This window comes from Excalfactoria chinensis, chromosome Z (genome assembly GCF_039878825.1).
Source record: "Excalfactoria chinensis isolate bCotChi1 chromosome Z, bCotChi1.hap2, whole genome shotgun sequence".
NCBI lineage: Eukaryota > Metazoa > Chordata > Aves > Galliformes > Phasianidae > Excalfactoria > Excalfactoria chinensis.
The window spans coordinates 44728868-44741350 of record NC_092857.1 but is presented as its reverse complement, the minus strand read 5'-3'; positions in this window follow the sequence as shown (position 1 = coordinate 44741350).

The window sequence follows — 12483 nt, the reverse complement described above, 5'->3', positions numbered from 1 at the left end:
CGTGGCATGCAGGCTTTTCATTGCTGGTTAAAATGCATAGCTAATGGTGGCTACTTTGTTGAAAAAGAGTGTTCTGTCGGTGAGAATTTACTGAATCAAACAGCATCATTGTCCTCTTTGTATGTGTAGTAGTTTCCATGGAAATTAATAGGAGGCATTGCTTTCAGTGACCTACCTATACAAACACATAAGCTTCTCTCCAAGCTCCTAGTCCATCTGCTGGGGCTTAAAAGAAGACTCCTCTCTCAGGTAATAACAGAATTGGCAAAGATCTTTGCAAGATTCCCTTCCCCTATTTAAATGAAATAGTTAGTTTGACTAAACAATTTAGGTACAACAAAGGCAGAACAGTCAGCTCCTGAAGCAGATGGGAAAGAAGCTAATACTGCACAAACCTGCAGGGCTCCTTCTCTTACCATATGTTCTAATTATGCCTGGTGCTACTTACAGAAATGAAAAAATTGGCTTATTGAGCAATGCCTGAAAAGCTATTGCTTTTCAGCAATGCAGGTGCTTCATACTGATGATACATTAACTATTTATACTGCCATTCAAACAAACACTAGATTCTTCACTAAACAGGGAGTTCTCCCACTGGCATGCAAGCTTTTATGAATTGAAAAAAAGCAGAGAGGCTTTCAGCTAACCCCCATGTCTCCTTCATGGACAGAGAGGTAACTACATGCAGCACAGCTGGCAGAGAATGTGTTGGTTTCACATGGATAGGCAGCTCAGTTTCACCATGCTCTGCTCTCACTTCCCTGCCTATAGGGAAGAAGGGGAGAAAATACAATAGAAGTATGTATGCCAGGTGACTTGCGGAATCAAACTCTATAATCCAAAGATTGGTTATACAGCAGGTATGTTTATTCCAGCGTTGTGCAGCGCCGAGTGCAAGGGGGATAGCTCCTCCAAACTTGCAAACCAACATGTAAAATCGTGACACAGATATAGGTACACCTCATACATAGTCAATGATTTCTTGGAATTCTGATTCATATTCAATAGTTCTTTAGCATGCAGACCCCCTTTTGTTATTGCCCATACAAGGTGAGCTTTCCAACAGATGCAACTCTTCTGGTATTTACAACGTCTAATCTCCTCCTTGCCTGATGTCTTCTTGAGGTCTCACTCCTTATCTGCATTCTTCCTTCTCTCCCAGGCCCACTGTTTCCATTACTTGTTATTCTAACTAACTAGATCATTCTTCTACAAACTACATTTAACTGTCCTCCTTTAGCCCCCTTATTTCCAAATTCCAGCAGAGCATCTGCCTCCTGCTTCACTGTTCAAGGGTTGACATGGGGATAGGGAGATCTCTCACCAATAATCATGGAAGGAAACACATACTCAGCACAGGGACAGTAATGTAATTTATTGCCAATTAATAACCAACCAGAACAGCAAGAAATAAAAGCTCTCCCAGTCCTCACCTGGTATCACCCACAGCTCAGCTCAGGCAGCAGTGGGTCTCTGCTTTGACACAGGGCTGCTGGGCACTGTGAGCACTGCGCTCTGCAGCCCCTGGTACCAAAACATGGCCACATAAGCCCAGCAAGCAGGAAATAATTGCACATAGCAATCCCACCCAATAATTTTGGAGAGACCTGTTACCAGTACAGCACTGCAATTTCTGCTGCCTCAAATTTCTCTGCTGTTGTAAATGTCTTTGCCAGATGGATGTTAGCTCCTCTTGGAAGCAGAGTATGTTCCAGGTGTCTTTCTCCAGCAACGTGAAACAGAAGCAAAAGTCCAAAAATGCAACTTCCTGACTTTTGAACTGATGGATTGTCAATATGTAAAATTGTAATAGCATGAGAAATAAGTTTAACTGTGAGAAAGGCAGATCCCAGTTGTCTACCAAAATTAGAACCAGGCCTTCTGTGTGTTCTGTAAATTATACAGAGCCAAAAGCTTTCATGCAGGAAAGACAAACTCTAATTCTTTTCAGCTTAGTGTACAGTGATCCAAACTTTTAGCAGGACCTAGGGACTGTCTTTCATTCTTCACTTTTGTGCTTCACAGCTTTCATAATTTTTTTTTAAATTATTATTATTATTTTGTGTGTGTGTGTGTGTGTGTATATATTTGCACTCACATGCATCTTATTTTATAAATTATGCTTTATTTTACAAGGAAATGAGAAGACACAACAACTAATCTTCAGATGTTAACAAGCTCCACAAAATCCCAGAAGTTTAAAACTTCTTATTAATGTATTTTTAAAGCCTTCCTAGGGTACAAGTGGAAAAAAAAAAAAACAAAAAAAAAAAAAAAACAGTAAAATATAAAATTTTAAGTTAAATTTGATGGTATTCTTTGTGGAAAGCTCCACAGAATAATGCTTTACCATGACCAAGATGAAAAGGAGAGTAAAAACTTTATTAATATATTAGGACCAGAGCCAAGAAATGTGAATGAGTCTCATTGAAGGTTCAAAGAAGGACCAATGCACTGTCAGTGTCTCTGGTGACCCTCTCCTTTACATCACCTAGTATTTAGTTTGAAGCAGCAGAAGCTTGATTATTTTGTACCTTTTCAATATTTCGTTTCCTTTATTCCTTTTGCATAGAATATGTGCTATGTGACTGTTTGCTATGTAAGTGGTTTGCAGCAGTTTCACATGTAAGGTGATAACTGTTGTCTTGCTTATGCAATATGGTGTAGAGTAGAAAGGCTTCAGGACTCATTGGTGGACGATGGCTTATTTCTACCACATACTTGCTAATATCAGAACCACAGTATACAGAAATTTGCCTGCAGTCAGAGAGAACATGTAAAAAAATAACTAAGATGTTATCACATACTTGAAAGGCAGTAACATCGAACACTGAAAAAAGACTGGAAAGCAAAAGCTGTTTCTCAGACCCATCTTAAGTCACTCAGTCCACTGACTTCTATTCCTTGGCTTATAAGAAAGCAGTAGGCTGTGCTCTTAACCTCAAGGTAACCACAGAGCCTCACAGCAGTTGCAGAAGTTGAGACAAGGAGAGTCAGTTTGCAACCTCAGTTTTGCACCTCAATTCTGCACTGACCCTTTGGCCAAACAGTTTTGTGTTGAAACAAAAATCATATATTACTTTCCCTCCTTTTAAGATAGCTCACACAGTGTACTTACTCCAAGATAATAAATAAATAAATAAATAAATAAATAAATAAATAAATAAATAAATAAATAAATGCCATGTTCTTAATCATGAAGGCAAGTTCCATCTTTAAGAAACAGATGTGAAGAAGAGAGCAACTCAAAAGAAGCATCGTTCAGGAAGGGATACAGAAGAGAGAAATGCTCTTCGGAACTATATGATCTGCATGAGATTTATTTGCTCTTGTTAGTTTGACTGAACTGTTGAGGCATTTTACCTTAATGGCAATTCAGATATTTTCCAGGTACAATGATGAAAACAGCATGGTAATTAAGATCATGTGAAAAGAGGTCTGGGATAAAGATGTAGATGCAGTAAAATCAGTGGATTTCACTGATCTCAATCTAACAAGACTTTCAGCACACTTTACTGCAGCATGTCCAGGGGAGGTCTACATGACTAGATTACTATGTGGTGGAAATATTGATTGTTGTGTTCAAAAGGTAGTGCCTGATGAGCACTCAGAATCATAAAATAATAGTATGGTTGAGGTCAGAAGAAACATCTGGAGGTCATCTTCTCCAACCCCCGGCTCAAGTGGATCCACTTTGAGCGGGTTACTCAACACCATGTCCAGGTGCCTTTTGCAGATCTATGAAGAGGGATGCTCCACCCACCACCCCACCACCTCTGTGGTTAACATGTGCCAGTGCTCAGTCATCTACACAGACTCAAAGTGCTTTCTAGTGCTTAGGTGGAACATCATACTTCCATTTTGCACCCACTGCCTACTGTTGTGTTACTAGTAACCACCAAAAAGAGCCTGTCTGTCCTCTTTGCATAATCTCTCCAGGTATCTATGTGCACTGATAAATTTCCCCAGAGCCTTTTCTCCTCCAGGCTGAACAGTCCCAGGTCTCTCAGTCCGTCCTCACAGGAGAGGTGCTTCAGTCCCTTCATCACTGTGGTGGCCATGCACTGGACTCTTTCTAGTGCACTTAGATCCATCTAGTACTGGAAACCAGAGAACCGAAGCAGCCTCATCGATACTAGCAGAGTAGAAGGATCACTTCTCTTGGCTGGAAATATTTTTCCAAGGTGTCTAAGAATACAATTAGCCTTCTAGTCCACTTGGGGTCAGTCACAGGTGGCTTTCCTGAGATTTATCCAGTAACCTAAAAGGTATTTGATATTGTTATCAGTAAGCTGAACAAGGAGATGTAAAGCATCTCAACACACCTGAGGATGACACAAAACTGTGTTGTAGTTTATCTACTTGAGGCAGCACAAGCACAGAGCAAAACAGGACAACCTTTCCCCTTGTCTGACTGGCAGCACTGGGTCAGACGCCCCCCAGGGTACAATTAGGCTTCTGGGCTGCCAGGGCATACTGCTAGCTCACACTCAACTTCTCATCAAATAAAATCACCACATCTCACTGTGTCACTCAAGATGTTCCTCCATATCATAGAGATGTTGGGGTTAAGAATTCTACTCTTATTACTCTTCCAACATTTACATCAGTTCTCTGCAACCATATGAACCCGTACTTCGTAAAGCATCTGTTGTCTCAATGTATGTCATCTCTATGCTTCTTTCTCATAAAGATTTTGCACAGAAAATGTATTGAAAGAATAAAAGTGAAAAATGAGCTTTTGTATAAATGCAGGGTACAGGCTGCCATTTGTAATGAAATGTGAATGTCATAACTCCATGTGCAGGAGAAAAGAAATGTTGAGCAGGCAGGCCATTGGATCAAGACCCAAGAAACTTAGCATTAACTTCTTTCTGAGTTTAATTCAGATTCCATGGACTAAACTCAAAGCAGAACTTCTACTTCCATGAGAATCCCAAGGCTGCACCATAAAACAAAGAGTTAACAGTAATTATGTGGAATTTATACAAAGAAAATTAATTGGTGCATTAAGGCTTTCAGTTTTTGAGAAATAGCAAGTAATTATATTTGATGACAGTATCTTGTTTAGTCATAGATACTGTTCTGTCCTTGGTCTGGAATTTTCCTTGAAGACAATGAAAGCAGGAGCACAGGCAGCATGCAAAAGAGTTAAGAATGGAGGGAGGGGGAGTCAGAGAGCAAAATGGTGAATTGAGAACAAAGCTCTGCCAAGTTGTTCCTCACACATAACTATTTGCATTTGAAAATTCAGCCCTAGAGAGGATCTCTGCAGTTTTGTTTATAAAGACATGTAATTAGGAGTTTATAATGTGCCCTCAATAACAGAAAAATATACATTGCCAGCTGAAGTCAAGATCATCCCCATCTGAGGTAATGAATTTTATATCTTTGAAGTGAACTGACTCAGAAAATTGGAAAACATTTCATAGACTTCTGACATTGTGATAGCATTCTCCTCAAGTCGTCCACTTCTCTTACCACCATTCATCATATTTATGGCTACATTTATTCCCTCTCTTATTTATACCTGTTAGTGATGCTATAATGTGTTGCGTGCAAGCAACTCATTCCAGCTCATTTTTCAAGAAAAAATAATAATAATAACAAAAAGGAATGTATCCATGTTTTGTTTCTTACAGAGCTATAAAAATCTTTCTATGATGTTCTAATGAAATTAACCTCCCCTCCCCCTCCCAATAAATAAATAAAAATAAAAATAAAAAAGAGGAGATATAGGTAGAATCAAATTAGAGAAGTATCGGTGTTGTACATAAAGGAAATACACTTTAAAATACTGCATAATAAAAAATTTATGTGTATGTATGTTGTGGGAACAGAGTAAAATATACAGCTGAGGGCGTGGCCATCTTTAGATTTACCAGCACTGGAGTTAGCATTGCTGTATTACAAACCCCTCTCAGAGGATCACATGGCAGATAAGTGAAAAGCAAGCTCATGATTTAAACCCACAATACTGAGTTTTCACAGGACAAGCAGAGCCATGCTGTGTGCAGTGTGAGGCTGCGAGGTGCGCCATGCTCCATTTATTATCTGAAGGCTAATAACATATTTTCTTCAAGTGGTGACAGACGTATAGTGTCTTTTCCTCTATGTGATTCTTTCCACTTCCTCAAAACCTGTGAAAATTGAGTGTTGTTGGAGTTTTCATTTCTCTCCACAATTTGGTGATGTGACTGTCACCAACTACAATTATTAAATAAAGTAAAATATTAGTTCAGATTTAACAGAAGACTGTGGAGTAACAGTCTCATTTTTTTTTCTGAAGGAAATAGCAGAAACTGAGCTTCATCATAATCTATGTCCTGTGCTGGTGTCTAATTCCTCATCTCTTATTAATAAATGGAAGAAAATCCTATCAACCAATAGTTAGATTAATGAACTGTGTAACATTGCATAATGGAAAGAATATCTAATAAAAGCTATTCCAATTAAAATACCCTCCCTCTTTAATCGAATATTAAACTTATATATTTTCAATCATGTATTCAGTTCCTTTGCTCTGCCTTTCCTATCACCAGAGAGTAGGCTCAAAATTTCTACCACAAAATCTGCCTCATGAATGCACTACAAAAACATTAAGTTCCTGACCATATGAATCAATTAAAAGTAATCTAAATATACCTGTCATCAGTGGCAGCCTTTTTTTTTCTCTTTTAGGACAACCAACCCTATGTGAATCATCATGCTTTTTTGCTTTATTTCTTCAAGGCCACACCAGTCACCCCCACTGCAGCAATATTGACAAGTAACTTATGATCCGGATACAGTAAATAGATGGTTTGGTGATTCTTCTCAGTTCTTTCCTTCTCTTCCAAGATCTTTGATTATTTGGCAGACACAGAGTCACTGAATTATTTATGTTGGCAAAGACATTCAGGATCATCAAGTCAAACCATCAATGTGACCTACTGAGTCACATCATAATATCGTATCCCTTAGAGCTTCATCCACATGATTCTTACTTCAGGGTTAGGGACTCGACCACTTCCTTGGACAGCCTATTCCAATGACTGCAAACCTTCTATGTGAAGTATTTCTTCCTAATGTTCAGTGTAAACCTTCTCCAGCATAACTTGAGGCTGTTGCCTTACATCCTACCACCTGTCACCTAAGCAAAGAGACCCAAACCATTCTTATTCAATCTCTTTTTAGGTAGTTGTACAAAGTGATGACGCCTTCCCTCAGCCTCGTCTCCTCTGAACTAAACAGCCCCATCATCCTCAGCAGCTTCTCATATAGTTCGTTTTCTCACCCTTTCACCAGGTTTGTTGTCTCTACACACTGCAACAACCCAGTATCCTTCTTGTAGTGAGAGACCCAGAATTCAAGATGTTTGAGGTGTTCTCCCCAGGGCCACTTATAGGGTGCTTTCCTGCTCCTGCTGGCAACACTATTTCTGCTGCAGGCTGCCTGGCACACTCAGAATCATGTTCAGATGATGGTCCACCAGCACCCTTGGGTTCTCTCCTGATGGTCAGCCTTCCAGCTACTCTTTCCCCAAGCCTGTACCACCACATGGGCTTGTTGTGTCCCAAGTGCAGCACCCAGCTCTTAGCCTTGTTGAGTGTCATGCACTTAAGTTTCAAGCATCTATCAAGCATATCCAGGTCCTCCGCAAAGCCTTCCTACCTTCAAACAAATCAACTCTCCTGCCTAACTTGGTATCATTTGTGAACTTAGTGAAGGTGCATTTGGTCAGCTCACTCAGATCACTGATATAAACACTATATATAATACATATATATAACTATTCCTGTAACCAAGCCCTGGGAAGTTTGTTCAGACAAGGAAGATTAGTAAGCACTGGTGAAAATAAAAATACATTCTTCGTGACTGCCAGAGAAAGCAAACCATCAGAATGGTGAGGTTGCTCTTTGAGTGCTATAAATGAAGAAACAATTAGCTTCCGTGTAGAGAGGGTGGTAGGCATGGAACAGGCTCCCCATAGCAGTGTTCAAGGCACTGAGCCTGCCAGAGTTCAGTAAGCATCTGGGCAGTGCTCTCAGATATGTAGTCTGATGTTTGGACAGTGCTTTGTGAAGCCAGGAGTTGTATTCAGTGATTCTTAGGAGTCCCTCCCAGCCTATGATTCTGTGATTTTATGATTCAGGGAGATGTAGCCAGGCATAGTAGTCTGGAGTGGAAAGGACATAGGAAGCACGGTACACTCTCTCACGTGAGAGAAGCAATCTCACTTTATTAATAAATTTAAACCCAAACAAACAATTGAATTCATTAGAATAACAAAAAAATAAAATAAAATAAAAATTTAAAAAAAATCTACTTAGTCAAAACAAAAATTAGAATTCCTTGCCCTTTCTTCCCATCAGAAAGCTGAGTGCATTTTGTTATTCTTTACTTTTGTTTAATTAATGCTACCACATTTTCTCATTATTTTCTGGATCAGTTGTTGTCTACACTTTACACAAAGATTGCTGCAGCTTACAAACGCTGTCATTGTACTCAAAGAATGTACCTCACTCTGGGCAAAACTACTTCACAGAATAACCAGGAACAAGAAAGCAATGCTGATCTGGACCTCAGATGCCAGTTTCTTTGGAAAAAGCCAACACAAAATTAAATCAAATTATATTAAATTAAATTAAAAATTGCAATAGTTATGATAGCAACTGATTAAGGAAAAAAAAAAAAAGTCTGCACCTATGTTGAACATTTCTGAAATATAAAAAGAAGCAAATTCTCAGTCCCAAGAAGAGACAAAATTCCTTAGATGTATCTGCCCTTAGATTCTTGCAGAATCATCATAGCCATTTCAATTATTCATATGCAAATGTGCTAAAATATAATCTGTTACATATAAACAGTTTGTTGGGGTTTTGCATTGATAAAATGATGGAAATGTCTCTTAAAACATGATTCACTGCATCATTAAGCCATAATCTGATCATCTGATTTCTTTTATTATCTAATTCTCCAATGCAAGTCGCCATCTGTGTGTTCCAGAACAGTTGCATGCAAAAGGCAAATAATTTCAAACTTTCGGCTTCTTCCCTCCCTTCCCTTTTTATGAAGGGAATAATACCAAGACTGACCTTTTAATTTTTTTTAATTTTTTTTTTTTCTGCAAATGTCCAGGATAATACTTAGAGTAGGACACCTCTAAAGAAGTGTTTGCTTGTTTTCTGGTCAGTCAGGATTGGTTTAAGAGGATCATTTTTCACCTTCTATCTCTGCTATAGTAAATGTTTGAGACAGGTAAGCCTATTGCTGGATGGTAGAAAAACTTCAGAGCATCTTTCATGCATTCTAGGCTGCTTTTGACAAAGGTGTGTTGTGGATTCTTCTAAGCAATGCTAAGCTGAATCTCCATCACAATTAGAACTTCTATTTTTATTAATTTAATCCCTAAATTAGTGTTCAAGGGAATTAGTAATAGCATGTCAAGAAATGATATCTCAATTGCTCTGATAGGTTTTAAGTGTGAACTGGAAAGAGTTTTAATTGTCATCTCATATATAGTCAAAGAAATGTCTTTCCATCCTCCCACATGTTAATGGAATGAGTTTCAACAGGGCCAAGTGTCGGGTCCTGCATTTTGGTCATAACAACCCCAGGCAATCCTACAGGCTTGGGGAGGTGTGGCTGGAAAGCTCCCAGATGGAAAGGGACCTTGGTGTGCTAATGGACAGTCGGCTGAATATGAGCCAGCAGTGTGCCCAGGTGGCCAAGAGGGCCAATGGCATCCTGGCTTGTATCAGGAATGGTGTGGTGAGCAAGACTAAGGAAGTCATCCTGCCCCTGTACTCAGCATTGGTGAGGCCTCACCTCAAGTACTGTGTCCAGTTTTGGGCACCTCAGCACAAGAAGGACATGGAGGTACTGGAGCAGGTCCAGAGAGGGGCAACGAGGCTCGTTAAGGGCTTGGAGAATCAGCCCTATGAGGAGAGACTAAGGAAGCTGGGGCTGTTTAGTCTGAGGAAGAGGAGGCTGAGGGGAGACCTTATTGCCGTCTTCCAGTACCTGAAAGGTTCTTACAGTGAGAGTGGGGCAGGTCTCTTCTCACTACTGACTTGTGACAGGACGAGGGGAAATGGCCTCAAGTTGCGCCAGGGCAAGTTTAGGTTGGATATTAGAAAGAACTTCTTTACAGAAAGGGTGGTTAGGTACTGGAATGGGCTCCCCAAGGAGGTGGTTGAATCGCCATCCCTGGATGTGTTTAAGAGCCGTTTGGATGTGGTACTCAGGGATATGATTTAGCAGAGGTTTGTTGTTGTAGTATTGTTTTGTGGTTGTTTTTTAAGAGATAGGCTACTGGTTAGGCTGCGGTTGGACTTGATGATCTTCAAGGTCTTTTCCAACCTGAGTAATTCTATGATTCTATGATTCTATGTCAGTCAGATGCACATTTCTAATTCCCTTTAAAGGGTACTTTTTCCCTGAAGGAAGATTTGCAGCACAGTACAGTAGGAATTAGTATGTGTAGGGTTGTAACACTTTCCTTGTGGCAAGAAAATGTTCTGTTGTTCAAGAAGTACTGCTGGTTTTTTTTTGTTGTTTTGTTTTTTTGTTTTGTTTTGGTTTGGTTTTTTTTCGTTTTTACAGTGTGACAAGCATTGTTAACTTGTGTTTTACAGGTTTTCCTTTTTACTTTGTTTTTTTAATTAAAAAAAATAATAAATCTCTCTTTAAGACCACCATTGTGCTTACACAGGTAATACAAAAGCAAGAGCACAACATAATTGTATTTTTCCTCTCCATGACAACAGATGGATCATAGGTGAAATATATTGGAAAGATTTAATGGCCAAACAGAGGGACAAGCCCTTCTAAATGTGAGATGTGATGTGATGTGAACAATAATTGAACAAGAAATATGCCAGATTGAAGCTGCACGTACATCTCATTTCAAGCTGTCCATTGTGTTAGAAGTGCTAGACTGGCTCTTATTAGTTTGAAAACCAGTGGGTGTGTTAAAAATTGGTTTCTGGAGAACAGTTCTTTCTGTGGGCTTTAGAGGAGATGTCAGCATTTTGTAGTCAAGAGCACTGAGCCTCCTTTCCACAGAGATCATTAAAGGCCTCATGGCAGCTTTGCCACTTCTTCATCCATCCCATGAACAGGTCAAGTAAATCACTGAATGATCATTCTCATTGCTTCCCAGGAGAATGAGGACAAGATGTGAGTGTGTCATGAATTGGACCAAATCCGTTTTCAAATCATGAATAATTTATTGATTTGAGTAAGCGACCGCAAACAAAATCAGCGCGCTGGACTACCACAGGAGTCACAGCTCCGCACGTGCGGCGCACCCTCCCCCTGCTGGCCCCAGCTTTTATAGTCTCTTTTGTATTCTGAGTGGCTGCCGTGTTGGCCTTCTACGCCTGCGCTCCCTTGTTGCCGGGCAGTATTGCTCCGAGTGGTTCTTCTCTTCTTGTTGATTGGTCCCATTCTTCCCGCCACTCTGTTCCCCGCCGCCATGCTTTCCCGCCACTCGTTGCCAAGTGCCTCCGCTCCTCATCCAGCTCGCCCGACCTGAGGGGTGCGAAGCGGCACAAACGGAGCGGGTAGACAGAAGCCGGTAGACAGAAGCCGCAGAAACAGGGGCGGCGAGTGCAGGAGCCGCAGGGGCACTTACAAAACCCGGAAGCCCGCTTGACTTCGTTCCGCGCAGCCCCCTCCCCAACAACAACAACATACCCAACACAATGAACAAACTTTCACCAACGTTTTACAAGTGCATCTTAGTTTAGAATATTCAGAGGTTTTGCATGACTCTGGTTTTATCAACATGTAGCTGTTTCCCTCCTGCTGTTTATCTCAAGAAAAACAAAACAAAACAAAACAAAAATGTGGGAACAGCCTTCCTGTGTCTACCCATATGCCCTCTTGCCACTGGAGATGTCCTATGTAATGATCATGTCAGGGAGCTCACAAGAACATGCTACATACTTCATCCTTCCCTTTCAGTAACATATTTCTCATCTTCAGAAATCCCAGAGGTTCCTAGGAAGGCCTTCAGTCTGGCAGGGGCTGCTGCAGACGTTGATGTGCCAGGCAGCACCGTCGAAAGATACCAGCCCTGTCTACAGACAAGAAATATTAGCAGTCTCCTATTTGCAATTCCTTTCATTTGCAGGGCAGCTTTCTTTGTACCAGCATTTGAGAAGAAGCTCTGCTTTGCATAACTATCTGTGCTTGTCTATGAATGGGGCATATTTGCATCTGATCGGGATTATTTGCATCCGAATACACATCTCTGGCAGAAGTCCTTGCCTGGCCGCACCACATCGCTTGCAGGAACTGCAACAGGAGAAGTCTGAATATTAAATTCATTCGATGGAGATCAAAGCAGTACCATCTCTGCTGCTCTAAAAGAGGCACAGACCCCACTGCTGTTAAGTGCAGGTGCCCAGATACATCAGATAGTTCTGTGCAGTCTAGTATCAGCATACTAACAGATTTTTAAATATGTGAGGCCAAAATTAGGCTGAGGTATCT